The sequence below is a fragment of the Canis aureus genome, chromosome 26, assembly GCF_053574225.1.
Source record: "Canis aureus isolate CA01 chromosome 26, VMU_Caureus_v.1.0, whole genome shotgun sequence".
Lineage (NCBI taxonomy): Eukaryota > Metazoa > Chordata > Mammalia > Carnivora > Canidae > Canis > Canis aureus.
This window is the reverse complement of record NC_135636.1, coordinates 15,305,500-15,322,151: the sequence shown is the minus strand read 5'-3', so window position 1 is coordinate 15,322,151 and position 16,652 is coordinate 15,305,500. Positions and strand designations below refer to the sequence as shown.

Genomic DNA, 16,652 nt, shown 5'->3' with positions numbered 1-16,652 from the left:
TGTATTTCCGCAGCATAGTGTAAGCTATCTTTGTCTAATTATCCATTCATAATTATTTCAAAGTAGAAGTGTCAGCTGAGGGTGGTAATATTTATTGTCAGACTGCTCATGATTTTGGATGCCAGCTTGTCTGTAGAGTCAAATCTGTAAGATCCTGGTTTTGGACATAGGAGACTAGTCAGCTATATTCACATGCTGCTCGGGTAGGAGTCCTCAAACTCAAAGCTATTCTTTGCTTAACTTCTCACACCAGGCTTTGCATTTCTTAAGTGTTAATTTGAAATTCTATGGTTACTAAAGTCCTGGAGCTTTTTTTAATGAAAAGGACAAAAGGAGTTGACTGCAGTCACTGAAAGGCCTCATCTCAATGGAGCTGAAAGAACATGCAGACCTTTCCTGATAACAAGGGGACTTAAATCATGCTCACAATGGCGAGAGTTCCAATCCATTCTATTGAACGGCTGCTATCCCCAACAAGAATATTATATTGCCTCTCATGTTAAATTGCATTGCAGGAGGCTGGCAAGAAACTCAGTATACAAATCAAGGTTCAGATGAACACACTTGATAGAACGGAACTGAAATGGGGCAAAGTTCAGCAGTTGTGAGAGTGCAAAAGTGGTTTGGAAATCCTAGGCCCTCAAAATTTTCACTATTCCTCAGAGGTTATAATGCTAAATTATACACTTTAGGAAATGAACACAGTGTGATAAACTTGTATTGAGAAGGGAATTGCTTGCTCATCTTTGGATGCCGTATTAACCCTCCCCAGATAGAAGTATACTAATAATAACAACTATCTTTATAACACGTAACATCTCATGTGTATTGGCTTATTTAAACCTCAGGATAAACCGGTGGAGTAGGGATTATTATTAGCTACTATTTATCAGTAAAGAAACTAGCAACCTTTAAGTAAGGGGACTTAAAGCAAATTGCCCAAAGACATATACCTAGAGAATTTTGGACCTGGTTTTGAACCAGCTACCCTGACTTTAGAGGGTAGACATTAAACCATCATGTCCCAGTGCCACTCTTAAGAGTATTCATGAATGGATGGAGGAAAGGAGGGAAGCCTGGATGAGAAAGAGTGATGAAGGCTGATGGAGGGGAGAGGGGAAGAGGAAAGGAGAACTGGAAGGAGGGGTGGATGGGTGAATGGAAAGAGCTTTGGAGAGAGAACTGGATGGAAGGATGAAAAAGTCAGATGGAAGAAAAATGAAAGAATAAAAGGCATGACAGAAGGATGGATGGATGGAAAATAATTTGACTGAAAGAATAGATCAAACAAATAGAAGTCTTTTTCCCTGATCTATTGGAGTTTTTAATGTTGCTGTTGAGAAAGGTCCTGATACTCACAAAATAAAGATTCATGGCAAAGATGAATCTTTTCTCTCCCCTTTTCTTCTCGTGCATATGCACACAGTGTGCTATCTCCTGCCTGGGATTTCTTCCTTTAAGACTACCCTGGATTTTCTTTTAACTGGATGTTGCCAACATAAGTGGTATTTGGAGAGGTCAGGGTCTTGCCTTTTTGGTTTTCTGTAAGGATGCAGAAAAAATATCTTCCAACACATCAGTTCAGGTTGTTTCAGAATAAGATTGTACACCCTCTGGACAGAGGTATTGCTATTGAACTCTTCTTGTGAGAAAGGATTCTGTGCTTAACATCCAGGCCCTCTGAATCCCAATTCAGTTTTTTTCTCCATTGCCACATGTTCAATAAATATATATACATTTTTAAGAATGATTTGGTATGTCAGTATGAACTGCACCAGCACCTATATGCGGCTTCCTCCAGTGAAAGCAGTCCCAGAACTGCAAAGCTCTGGCCCCTGTATGCTCACTCCTGGGAAACCAGATGGACTCTAAAGCTTCCAAAGCTATCCCAGAAACAGAGAGGATTTGGTAACCATGTAAGTGAAAATTTTCTTCTTAGCTTTGAAGGACAGAGAGAGTCTGAACAGCATTGAGGATCCAGGACCCCCCCACCCCTCCAAAGAAACTTGGTCCTCCACAGAGCTGCCAGGAAGCAATAATGCCAACCTGCTCTGGCAGTCTGCTTTCTGCACTGTGAATCCTCCAGTGATACCTTGAGGACATGAGGGAGCCTACATGCACTCACGGGGCCGGAGATACAGATGATGTGGGCCTCTTAACCTCTTTTATGCCTTGGAGTCCTTGGCTCTCTAGTGAAGAATCTGAACCCTTTCTTAGAGTAATCTTTTTAATGTATAAAATAAATTCAAAGCTCTGCAAAGGAAACCAATCATACTGAAATACAGGTATCAAAATATTTATTAAAATTTGTGATAGAGCAAAAAATGACTTTTTTACTGCATAAATAATAAGATCCAGCTGTAGATATGATAACTACCGTAACTTTGGAGTAGTGACAAACATAATGATATTCTGAGATATGTCCAATGATGGAAAAGGAATATGAAAACATCTGTGATTTCTGTTGGTGACCGAGTCACAGGTACTACTAATTTTGCTGCAGCATAGCCCATAGTCAGCATTGAAGGAAATGCTACTTGCAGGTTTCAGTTAAAGGTTTTAGGTTAGTGATCATGAAGATGCCATTTTCTTTTTTATATCCAAGTTCACAGAGCCCCTGGATTTTATCCATGGAAGGAGGATGAGAACTCCTGGGAGTTAGAAGTGTTCTTTTTTTTTAAATTTATTTTTAATTTAAAAAAATGATGTATAATTAACACAATGTCATAGGCATTTCAGGTGTGCAGCATATTGACTCAACAGTTCTATACATTACACAGGGCTCACACGATAAGTGTAGTCACCATCTGTCACCATCAACGTTATTACAATATTACTGACTATATTGCCTATGCTGTACTTTTCATCACCATGACTGATTTATTTTGTAACAGGAAGTTTGCACCTCTTAATCCCTTTCCCCTACTTCACTCATTTCCTCATGCCCTTTCGCTCTGGCAACCACCAGATTGTTCTCTGTATTTGAGACTCTGGCTTTTGTTTATTTATTTGTTTATTCATGTTTTTTATTGCACATTTAAATGAAATCATAAGATTTCTTTTTTGTTCATTTTATTTTAGTCCTGATGATAAAATGCTCTCTGTACCTTTGTATATACCCAAATGAATTGAAATTCAAAAGCAAGGACTCAAAAAAAAAAAAAAAAAAGGTGTGATGCAGATATTATACCTATGTACTGAGAGATTTGTAGAAAAGAGGGAAATAGAGTATGTGTTGGTTGTCGAGTAAAGCTGCCTAGGTTGGTTGAGATGGCTATATAAGGACAGTGGTATGTCTAGACAATTGTAATGATTGAAGGGACAGGGTCTCAGGTTGAATTCTCCAAGAAGCAGAACGTGAGACAAGAATTCAAGTACTAGTAGAACATTTGGGAGATAATCTCTGGAAATACTGTAGGAAGGTAGGTGAAGTGAGACAGGGAAGAAGAGGAAGCCAATGAAGAGTAAGTTCTCAATCAGCTACACTATAGGTGACTGATCTTAATCCCCCTGGGGAACTGTGAAAACCTGTGTGTGCTTACATGCAGGGTTATCTCACTGACTGGTAAGAGACCTGGTATATCTGTATTCAATTTCCATTAGTCATCGTTTGAAGGCTGCTCTGGCGGGAACTTTGCATTACTTCTAGCATGTCCTGTGTGCTGCACAAAGTGCCAGGGTAGGCTCCAGCAGTCAGAGAAAGACCTTGGGCAAAGAAGTGCAGGTGCTGACAGTGGTAGCTGGACCATGTACCCTGAAGCTGTAAGGGCCCTTGAACACATGCAAGCTGATGGGCGGGGGTGGGGGGGAAGGAGTGGTTGGTAAGGGTGGCAATTAGTGAGGCAAACAGAGCTTCCCAATTCATTTAGGACTGAACCAAGAAGAGGAATACAGTTGACTATGGAGGTTAGGGACACCAACCCCCTCCATGCAATTGAAAACTCACGGAGAACTTTGGACTCCCCCAGAACTTAACTACTAACAGCCTACCGTTGACTGGAAGCTTTACTGATAACAAACAACACATATTTTGGGACACCTGGGTGGCTTAGCAGTTGATCATCTGCCTTTGGCTCAGGCATGATCCTGGAGTCCCAGAATCAAGTCCCACATTGGGCTCCCTGCAGGGGGCCTACTTCTCCCTCTGCCTGTGTCTCTGCTTCTCTATCTCTCTGTGTCTCTCATGAATAAATAAATAAAATCTTTTAAAAAATAAAAAAAACACATATTTTAAATGTTACATGTATTAAATGCTATATTATTATGGGAAAGTAATAACTAGAGAAAAGAACTAGAGAAAAGAAAATGTTATGAAAGTCACAAAAAGATCACATATTAAGTAGACCTGCACAGTTCAAACTTGTATTGTTCAGGGACAACTATAATTATGACTTTTGTTTCTGTTGACCAAGAAGAGGAGGAGGCTGTAAAGCAACCAAAAGCATCTATTTGGGGTCTTAGGGACTGAAGTCCAGGGAACACAGAGTAGACAAAAATTGTTGGAAATATAAGGTGTGCTCCAAATTGCCAGCAAGGAATGAAGTCTTACAAAGACAAAAACTGCAAGGTTACATAAATTGTTCTGGAAGAATTATGCTGGCAGAGTTAAACTGGCTATCTCATACAGGATTGACTCTTTAGCTAGCAGGTGTTACATTATCTTTATTTCAGTCCAGAGTAGAAGGATGTGTTCCAGGAGGTGGTCCAGCTATAATTGACAAGTTGCAATTGACAAAAGTCAGAAGTCCATGGTGTTGGAAGAGTTCAAACAGAAGAGGTACACAGGCGCTGCTTCCTCCATGTCCTCTGCAGTCTATTTTGAATGACTGTTAGTAATGCTTACTTCATTTTTAAATTTTCTTTCACATTTCCAATAGTGCCTTTGAAAGAGTTAATTTCAATAAAGCATTAGTACAGCACCTGAGCTCTATATAATTAAGTCCATTTTAATTATGTGGAGAGGAGTCTTTGAGAACGTAGTTGCCTTGCCTGAAGTCACATAACTGCACAGTGGTGAGGTCAAAATTGCGGCTTAAATCTTATGCTTTTGCATCCAGGACTCTATATTCTGTTCCAGACTCCCAGGCATTTGTTGTGATTACTCACGGTGCACTGAGGATGTGGTAATGCTGTTCTGGATTGTTCCATCTCGGTGGCGGTTGATTTACCATCTCTTAGTATAAACATCTCCTTTTACAACTCTGAGCTCTTTTGGGGAAAGCTTTAATTTCAGTTTACATATTAGATAGAAATGAAAGAAAAAAGGCTATGAAATTGAGACATGAGCCACATTACATCTATGACTATCTATCGTTGTATTTCTGGAGGACATTGAGCAGGGTAGCTAACAGACAATAAGTGATATGGGAAGTTGGACAAAGGGTCATGGAATTGAACCCAAAGAGATGAGCTGCTAGAACGTGGCCTATATTAGTATCCCTACTCTCTCTTGACTCCCCATATCCATTTCCCAGAGAGTTCATTCACGCCTCCCTGTTTTCTTGCAAACTCTCTTTCAAACACACTCACTGATTTCCTTCAGAGACCTTGCTCTTTGCTTGATGACTGGAATACCAGCCCATGTGCATCCCTTACTGCTGGGTTCCCCTTCCCAAGATACTCACTATCATCACCTGACACCTTCTACAGGTATAGCTTCATACCAAACACAAGGAACTGGTCCAGAATTCAGGCACAAGAGAGAGAGCTTTTTTGAGGACCAGGTAAACTTTATCAATTTTGAAATCAAGTCACCTTCCACACCATAAGAATTCACAGTATATAGCAACCTAATCTCCTGTCCCCATATTCCTACAGCATTCTAAATTTTGGGTAATTGTACTATTTTCAATAAAAGTATTTTGTCCCATATATAATGTAATTAATTGACCTGTATACTTTTATAAGTCTTTTGATGAAGACATCTTGATTTAGATTTGTAGAAAATAACTTTAGATACTCAGGTCAACTCACCTGGACACTCTCCTCTCCTCATCATTCAGATTTAATTGCACGACTCAGCTTTCCCTTGGCCCAAATGTTAATGGAAATCATGAAAGTCTGGCAGGGTGGAAAGAAGCCCAGCCTGCTATCTGTTTTGGAACAGACTTCCAGAAGGCTATCTTTACAGCTTGTAGATGTTAGATTGTCAAAATACTTAGTGTTTCTTATGTTTCTTACACTCAGCATCTCCTATGTACTTAAGGGTAAGATCTACGAGCAATGTTTCCCCAGTGTTACTAGGGAAGAAGGAAAGAAGGAAAGAATAACAAGAGAGAGGGCCTCTCTATTCCTATGGCAAGCCTCATATACCATTTCTTAAAACACAGGATTTGCCTTGTTTCCTAAGGCCTGATTTTTTTTTTTTTTTTGTAACTTCCTTTTTTGTTTTCTCTCTAGAGATTTGACTTGAGGAAGACAGGATGGAGGTTCCACATGGTGACTGCCAGGTTTCATGAAACAGGTAAGCTGAGAGCATCTCTCCTGGGCCTGAGACATGCTTCTTATGTTTAGTTTTCATTCTATTATTTAACTCATTGAGTCTGTGACTCAATGTTTTTTTAGGAAATGTTTTTATAGGCCACATCCTCTCCTTCTATGAAGGAGACCGAGAAAGAATATGCCCACACAAATCTCAGAAGAATAACATGCTTGGGAAAAAAAAATCCATTTAGAGGAATGTACTTTCCAGCGATCTGGTGTTGTATATGCCACTAAGGGTACTGCTTGGCAATAGTTGATATATTTCAAATTATTGAGATAATTCACCTATGATGGTTCTCAGCCACCAACAAACAAATTGCTAAAGGTCTTCCTTTTCCCTCCAAATAGCAGTCTTGGTGATTTGTCATTAGTGTGCATCTGCCTCCAGGGCAATCAACAGAGATCAAGGTGCCTTGGGACAGATGCTGAAGCCAGATGAGAAGGTGGCCATCTTTTTCAAAAGCCAGGTACCTGCCCTGTCCCATTTTTCTTCCTCCTATTAGAGGAAATGTCCTGTTCCTTTAGGATATTTGTGTTCCTGTCAGAAGCTGGTGGGAAAGGAAGGGAAGAACCCAACAACATAGAAATACCACCGTCAATGAGGTGGTATTTCCCATATAGCTCTGGGCCACAATGAAGGAAGACCTGCAGTATCCATAGCAGATAGGCAAGGGCCTGTTCCTGTAATTCCAGATATATTGATGAGTAAGAAGGCAGTACAGGGTACCAAGGGTAAGTGGAGGAATATAGCCAGTTTAGGAATACAACACAGACTATTAAATAAAAGAGAATGGCAAGATTTCAGTTTTTGATGGCTGAGTAATATTCATATATATATAAATATTATATATATGAATATATATAATATATATATATATATATCACATCTTCTTTATCCATTCAACTGTTGATGCCCATCTAGGATCTTTCTATACTTTGGCTATCGTGGATATCACTGCTATAAACATTGGGGTGCATGTGCCCCTTTGAATCACTGTATCCTTTGGATAAATACCTAGTAGTACAATTGTTGGGTTGTAGTTCTAGTTTTAACTTTTTGAAGAACCTCCATAAGGTTTTCCAGAGTGATTGCACCAGTTTGAATTTCCACCAACAGTATAAAAGGGTTCCCCTTTCTCCTCATTCTTGCCAACATCTGTTGTTTCCTGAGTTACTAATTTTAGCCATTCTGACTGGAGTAAGGTGATATCTCACTGCGGTTTTGATTTGTAAGGATGTGGATGGAACATATAACAGAGAGTGTTATGTGAAGCAAAATAAGTCAAAGAGAGACCATATGATTTCACTCATATGTGGAATTTAAGAAACAAAACAGATGAACATAGGTGAAAGGAAGGAAAAACAAGATCAAAGCAGGGAGGGAGGCAAACCATATGAGACTCTTAACTATAAGGAACAAACTGAGGATTCCTGGAGGAGCGGTGGGTGGGGGATTGGGTAACTGAGTGATTGGCATTAAGGAGGGCACTTGTTGGGATGAGCACTGGGTGTTATATACAACTGATGAATCACTAAATTCTCTATCCCTGAAACTAGTAATACATTATATGTTAACTAACTTGAACTTAAATAAAAAATTTAAAGAGAGAGATAATGGTATCTCTCCTCTATCCTCTCATGAAAGTACCAGAAGTAAAGTGAAAGGACAGCAGGGGGAGGGTAGGAGAGAACCATGGGTGGTGGTTGTTCTGGGCTTACCACTTGAATGACCATGGGGAAGCCAGGGATGTCTAGACCACACAACCTGTGAAAGCTACTACACTTGATTCTTCCATTTGAAACACAGAGGGGATGTGATAAAAATTGAGATGACTTTTGAGTTAACTAAGACACTGACCAAACCACCAACCGAGACTCTACTTAAAATTTGTTAATCCAGGGATCCCTGGGTGGCGCAGCGGTTTGGCGCCTGCCTTTGGCCCAGGGTGCGATCCTGGAGACCCGGGATCGAATCCCACATCGGGCTCCCGGTGCATGGAGCCTGCTTCTCCCTCTGCCTGTGTCTCTCCCTCTCTCTCTCTCACTGTGTGCCTATCATAAATAAATAAAAAAAAAATTAAAAAAAAAAATTTGTTAATCCAGAAGCAATTGTGGCAAACTGAGGCCTACTGAGATGAGTATGATTTTTCTGAGAAAATGACAAATAAAGGTTTATTGCCTGCTCAGGACTATTAAAAGTCCCATGGGATTTGAGGAGAATTAGGGCAAAGTTCCATCTATTGTCTTTTACTGTTGCAATTTAGGAGCTAATTTAAAGGCTCTTTGAAACCCATTGTTTAAACAACTTGGACTGAGTAAAAAAAGATCTGAGTGCTGATATCTTAAACACACATACTATCTTTGCCTTTATTCTGGAATGATTTAGGCAATGAAGGTGAACTAAATCACCAGGTTGACATTCCAATCCAGTGCATGTGGTTGAGGGACCCTGGGAAGTTCTAAAACCTGCAGCTTGTATTATTATCCAATCTGCTTTGTGCAACAGTGGATATTTGCTCAAACTCATAAAAATTTCTCTGCAAGGTCTATTGAATGTCGCTGGTATTTGTAACATAATAATCAAAATGAATTGTTTCTCTGGTGGTAGAATGAATACACAAGGGCTGATTAATCCACTTGCAGAAACCCTGAAATGAAGATGAAAAACATAATAACAGCCACCCTTAATATTAACCCCATGGGGACTCAGTTATTAATTGGTCTGGATTTGAGCACAGCTTTTAATCAACTTGCAGGGTTTTAAGCTTACACCTCCAGAACTGCTCATTCATCTCTAAGAACTGTGAATTAACTGATGAGCAAATGTCAATGAAGGTCCTTTTGAGAGCTCATCTTAGGACATCTCTTCTACATCCATATCTTATAATAAAGCAGCCCAGCCATGCACTGGACTGAGCCCACATCTGGAGAGAATTTGTCTTCAATTTTTCATAGAAGAATGAAAGGATAGCTCTATGCTACAGAATCAACAGGTTTTTGAATCTAAACTCAGGTAATTCAAGCCAAAGTAATCATTCTTAGGGGAGGAAGGGAAAAGAGAATCCTATAAATGAAAATAATGAATTCAGACACTCGGATAATAAACTGGCCTACAAGGTTGATCTCAGTAGGGGTCCTAAAATATTTGGACTTCAAGGAATTCTTTGAAAACTCTCTCTCCAGAACAATGAAACTATGGACATATATGTCTCCCAATGTAAACAAAATCTGGGGAGTTCATAGACCTGCAAATGTCCATCCTCTGACTCATAGGTAGGAGTCCCAATTTAGATGCTTTCACAGTTCTTAATGACTCCTGTCTTGTAACCCCCTCTACATCTGCTATGATTGGATTATTGGAGTGTCTTTCCTGATGGCCTAGAAGCTGTCTGAAGGCAGGAGCCATGTAGATTTTCACTACTGAACCCCTAGGATGTAAGGCAAGGCCTGGAACACGGTAGAACCCAATAAATATGTATGAGATTAAAAGACAGAATCCTCATCTACTGAAGGTTTAATGTTTTGTCCAAATCCAAATAATGCTAATTAAGTAAAAAAAAATAAAAGACAGAGAGGGAGAGAGAGAAATTTTCCACAATTTGGATGACACTAATTGTTCCCAGGCCTCCAGTCTGCCTGGCTAACCTTTCATTGTGCATGATTGACTTAATGATAATGAATTTCTGGAAAGCAGTGTACGTAATTATATTTGATCCATTGAGTTTTCTAAAGCAGTACTGGTCAAACTTGAGCATGCAGGAGAGTCACCTGGAGGGCTTGTGAAAACAGAAATTGCTAGGCTCCCCCCTCAGAAAACCCTAATTCTTAGAGGACTGGCTTGGGGCCTGAAATTCTGTATTTCGAGTAAGCTCCAGGTAATGCAGATACTGCTGGTCCACGGACCACACCTTAAAGAACAAGTCTTTAAAAACCCCATGAAGTAATTCTCAGGATCTCATTTTCTATGGAAGGAATCTTGAGAGTCACATCAGCCCCAGATAACACAACAGAGCTAGGATCCTGAAGGAAAATATTCAGACTTCAGTTTCTGTTTGTGTGCTATGTGTTACGATGCCACCCATCAATGGGCTAGAATAACATCCTTATCACACCTCTACATCATATTCCTCATAGGTTCTTCTTCAGGAGATATGACTATAAAATCATTAAGCTCTTAATTTGTCTTATTATATAAACATGATTATAACAGAATTAACTGAACTTTTCAAAAAGAAAAACAAATCTCCTCTAATCTTTCCATTTTATTGGAGCTTTTCTGTTTGTTTTGGGTATTTTGTTTGTTTTTGTTATGAGCATGCTAATTTTTAAATAGCTGTAATGATGAATATAAAATTTGTGTTCAGTTTTTACTTAACATATTGGATATTTTTATTAAGGTGCATTGTTTTCATAATTTTAATAATGATTAAATCAATATACTAAAATGTATATGGGCTACTGTTATCCCCTCAATGCAGTGATTTTGAGAGCTTATAAGCCTACTCCATTGCAAAGGAATTACTCAAATATAGTTGGGATGCTTCTTTTGAAAAAATTCTCTGAACTCATTCTAAGATATTCAAGAGGAACAGTCTTACTCAGTCTCAGTCTGGTTTTGATCAGAAGAGAGTTACCAACATCATCCCTTACTATTAACCTTGCTTGACTCTAAAAGACTTTTCCCATTAAAAAAATGTATCTTTAAAGGATCAATATTGACCACTACTGGGGGACATGAAGAAGATTACAGGTTCTGGTGGTTTAGGCTTGTTATTTTCTGAAATCCTTAGATTTCTCCTAAAATGACCTATAATTCTTGTAAAAATATACTTTTGGCAGACTAGTCTTAACTTCTTTTGGAAACATAAATATGTGAGAATAATAAATACAATTCTTAGGAGAAAATGAGTAAGAGACCAAAGTTTACCAGATTTTATAATGCTACAAAATTAAATCAATTTGTTACAGGCCCATGAATAGAAGAAACGGTAATAGAAACGAATCCAAAAATGGATTTGAATTCTGTATTACCTGAGAGCAAGATTTTAAGTCAATGTAAATGGATGGTTTTTTTAATGTATGGAATTGAGACAAATTAGCTAGATATTTGAAAACATAGTTTAGTAGATCTCTATCTAAATTGCTGATTCAGCAATGATGGAAGAAAGATTTAAGTATTGTTTTTTAAGGTTTTTATTTATTTATTCATAAGAGAGAGAGAGAGAGAGAGAGGCAAAGACACATGCAGAGGGAGAAGCAGGCTCCATACAGGGAGCCCGATGTGGGACTCAATCTCGGGACTCCAGGATCACGCCCTGGGCCAGAGGCAGGCGCTAAACCACTGAGCCACCCAGGGATCCCCAGATTTAAGTATTTAAATAAAACTAAACTATAAAATTACACAAAGTAAATATGGAAGACTGATAAGTTTGACTATATAAAATGCAAAATTTCTGTATGACAGCAATACCATATTGTAAACAAAGGTGATAAGAAAAATGGTTGACCTAAAAAAACAATTCTTAGCACATAAGAAAAAAGACTAATTTCCTTAATTTATAAAGTACTCTTTCAAATCAATTATAAAGGACCAGAGTCACAATACAAAAATATTCAACACATCTGACCAAAAACAGAACATTAAGTAGTTTATAGACAAAAAGTTATGCAATATTATTCCTATTAAGTAAAGGCATGTCAAACAAAATGTAACTTTTCACTTATCAGATTGGAGGTTACCAAAAGATTTAATAGTTTGTAATATTACTAACAATGATTAAAGGAGGCAGGCAGTCTCATACACTCCTGATGAAAGTATAAATTGCTGCAACCTCATTGTATATCAATGTAATAGATAAATATCTACCAAAAAATAAAATGTACATATTTCCTTAAACTATGATTTTTACTTGTAGGAATTTATGCCACAATTATACTCACAAATGTGCACTGAAATATATGTATAAATATATTCATTATGAAATCTGTAATAGTTTTAAAAATACGAAGCAATCTAGACAGGGGAATGGCTACATAAATTATGAAACATCCATTCAGTAGAACAGTAGATAATTACGAAGAATGAGGTAGAACTCTGTGTGCTGACAAGGAAATATCCCCAAGTGATATATTGTCAAATTAAAAAAAGAAGAGAAAGGAAAGGCAAATTGTAAAACATCATATAGAGTGTATATATTATGCTTCTGTCTTCTTTTAAACTGAATCTTTGAAGTTAAAAAATAATATCTAATATTTATTTAGTTCTCCCTGTAAGTACATATCTCATAAGAATATCATGAAGATGAAGTGAGATAATGTATGTAACAACTAACGAGTTAGTTCCAGCTATCTATTGCCACATAATAAAACACCCTCTTAGTGGTTAAAACAATAAAGTTTCTCTTAAAATAATAATAATAATAATAATAATAATTAATAATAATAAAAGAACGGCTTTATTCCTCTTTGTTGTTAGGTAGCATTCCATTGTATGAATATGCTACAATTTGTTTGCCTCTTCACCAGTTAATAGATATTTGTATTGTGTCTAGTTTTTCACTATTATAGATGAAGCTGCTGTGAACATTCATATACAGGTTAGAAGAATGAAAGAAAAACCATAGTTGAAAAAAGTTAATCTCAGAGCATCTGAAGAAGGACTCATATCCAGAATACATAAAAGACCTTCAAAATTCATGAACAGAAAAAAGAAAAAAAATAAAGAAATGGGAAAAATATTTGAACAGACATTTCACAAGATATAGGGCTAACAAATAAGCACATGAAAAGATGCTCATTGGTCACTTGGGAAAATTAAAATCAAAATGAGTTATCATGACATACCTATTAAAAAGTTGTTAGAAAGTTTCTTAAAAAGTTACACATGTAACTACCATGTGATGTAGCTATTCTATCCTAGGTATTTATTCAAATGGAATTTTGATTTCTGATTATTTGAATGTTTCTTAGACTTTATAAGTCTAAACACGTTGAGCTTAGGGACACTGTTTTTCAAATATTAGTTTATCTTATCTTTTTATTTAAGGTAGATATTTCTAACATTAAATATTATGTCCAGAACCTGATACCTGTTCAGTAAAAGCAATCTTGTAAGTGAAAGGTGGGCAACAGAAAATATTCCTGAATCTGTTGCTAGAGGATAGGATAAAGCAAAACAAAACAAAACAAAAACAATAAGGATTCGTTATTCCTATAATTCTGTGAGGTGACTGGGTTGTTTTTCTGCTTTACCCAGCCAGGCAGAGGTGCTGGAGGAGCAGCTCACTAGAGCTGCTGCATTCAGCTGGCAAGTTGGCCCACGGTGGCACTCAGCTGGGAAGACTGGACTGGCTGGGTCTCTCTCTCCACATAGTGTCTCATGTGGGCTTCTTCCTGGTGGGCCTCTCTGCATCATGGTAGTCCCAGGACAGGATCGCGAGAGATCAGTCCCAGTGCTCAGGAACTTAGCAAGATTTTGTTTGTATCATATTTGCAAGTCATGTGACAAAGTAGCAGAGTCAATGTGGGTCGATATAAAGATATGAAAAGTGGGAGGTGAAATTGTTAGGAACCATTACTGTAAGAAACTCCTACAAGATATGTACAGTCACCCTCATTTTACCAGTGAAAAAACTGAAGCTTAGGAAGAGTTAAATGACTTGCCATTTTGTTGAAACAATTTCATTTAGGGTATCAGCATTTCATTGTGTAAACTTATTTATGTTTCATGATGCTTTTGCTCTTACCTGAGGTTAAAGCCAGGTGATAGCAGAGCTCTTTGAGCTAAAAACAAAAACACACTAAAAAGAAACATGTAATGCACCTGAATGATTCCATCCTGTATGCCTTATACTTTCACATGAGCTAGAAAGGAGAGCTATCAGTGACACTGTAAATAAGATAGTAGGCTGGCTGCATTGGAGGTACCCATATTTCATGACTGTGGGAGATACTTTTTGAGCAATGAGGGTCATGGAGACAAGAGTTAATTTAATTTCTCTCAAAAGATGGTAAGATGAGAATACTAGTATGTTTAGGAAAGAGATGGTGACATCTTTGGAGAAGACAGCAATAGATTAAAACATCCCATATTCCATATTTGGTTGAGAGGATCTTCTCTTTAGGAAGTTAACTTTTCACTGAAGCTTGCATTGTTATGTGACTACATGATACATCAAAGATCTGGACATTTTCTTTGCTCCAGTGATAGATCCATTCTTTGTATTGAATTTCTTTCTCTTAAGTCCCTCTGGAGCTGTGATCATACCCATGAAACACACCATATAACCAATAACCAAAAAACAAAAGTCTTAAATTGCCTAAATTTTTCAAAACTGTGTCACAGAGACAAAAAAAAAAAAAAAAGGCTGAATAGTTGTCTCAGATTAAGATCTGAAGATAAATAAAACAAAAACTGTACATGAGGCCTAACTAGCTCCTGTGCAAAAGAATTAAAATGTTTCATGAAGAGTATTACTAGGATAATTGGTGAAATTCTATAGGGACTGTAGATTATAATGAAGGATTATATATAAAGTCAAATATCCTGATTTTGATAACCATTCAACAATTAACATTAGAAATCATCCCTGACTTAAGGAAATACATATTCAAGTACCAGGGAATAAAGAAGCATGTGTAATAGTTCAGGAAAAAAGTAGGATGACACAAAAAATGTAACAAAATATTAAAAGTTGATGAATTTGGTAGAGAGTACATAAAAGCTCCTTGTGTTATTGTAATCTTTCTGTAAGCTTAAAATTGTTTAAAAAAATTTAAAGAGTTCAAAAATAATCAAAGGATAGGATTTATTAACAGATCTCACAGGGCCCATTCTAGTGGGCTTCCTGAATTTAGAAATCTCTGGATCACAAGGGGGCACTAAGCCCTATGTTCTAACACAAAATTCCAGGGGACTCATGAACAACCTGAACAATACCTGCTCCCCTACTGGGATAGGCTGCTTATTCTCAACAAGGGGAACCATGGCAGGATAGTTACTGTGGATCACAGAGTTTGTGCTGAAACCATGGAGAATAGATCCAGAAAAGCATGATGGGAGTTTAGAGGCCACGCTCTGGCTGGGCAGGCAATAGTGGGCTGCTGCTGAGCCATGGCCACGTGAACTGTTTTTCCTCATAGTGGCTATTTGGGAGTACCTTAAGAGGCAGTGAGATAATATGGAGAATAAAGCCCCTGAAGACCACTTCTTAGCGCTGCCACTAGTTCATACATCAGACTGGGTGTTATTGTTTTTGCTCAGATATTGCTGCAAGGCCCAGAACAAAGAGCAGGTGCAGCATCATGTTCAGAATAAGGAACAAGCTGAGACTGTCTGAAATAGAGTCAGCATCTCAGAAGCAATTTCATAAAATGAAACCAATAGAACAAAACACTGCTCCTAAATGCATAATAAAATATCAAATAACTTTAGCTTTCATTTTTTTATATATGCAAATGTCCCTTCATCACACAAGACTCTAAAAGCCACATGCAAATCTGTTAGTGAGTAACTCACATTTTCATGAAACTGGTCTGAAAAATTTTTTAGCTCTCAACCCTATTTACTTTCTCTAGGGCCTTTCAGAAAATAAACATTTTCCTTTATAGCACTTGACCTATAATTTTAAGGATACATTATATATTAACATAAAGAAGTTCTATGTTTCCTTTATGTATCATTCATTTTGTTTTTCTTTCAGATGGATGATTCATTTATTCATTCAACATTTGCTCAATATCTACTATAGTAGATATGTCAGGACCATATCCCTTTAGCCTTCCTGGAGATTATCCGCTGATTCATTAAATAGTTCCCACTCAAACATCTGGGATCCTCTACCTAAAGGCTTTCTCTTGCTGGTGACAGAGGGTAAGAGGTAGACCAGAAGCGCTGAGGAATAAATGTGCCCTGTAAGAAATATCCAGTAATGAGAGCTGGGAACTAGTAGATACCTGAGCTTCTCTTCACCCTCAGTGGAATAATTCTGAGCAGGTCTACACAGTCTCTCAGAAGGTACTCAGGGGGTTAAGCTCCAGTTGCACCCAGTGATAACCTACTCAGTGACACAGTCTTTACTGGCTGCCTTCCCTTGCTCTCTCTCTTTCCTGATCCCTCACCTGTCTTTCCTGGGATACAGCCAAGAAATTACTTGAACCAAAGTTCTTGT

The 16,652-nt window shown here is 37.8% G+C and overlaps 1 long non-coding RNA gene across 3 annotated transcripts in view; it reads left to right on the top strand.

Annotated features, from left to right (window-relative positions):
- Positions 1-16,652, top strand: part of LOC144297927 (uncharacterized) — a 224,338-nt gene that overhangs the window by 134,049 nt on the left and 73,637 nt on the right. For all 3 annotated transcript variants that reach the window (XR_013364866.1, XR_013364868.1, XR_013364867.1), the window contains exon 2: positions 6,400-6,463. This is a non-coding gene — a long non-coding RNA (uncharacterized LOC144297927). The remainder of the gene's footprint in view (positions 1-6,399; positions 6,464-16,652) is intronic.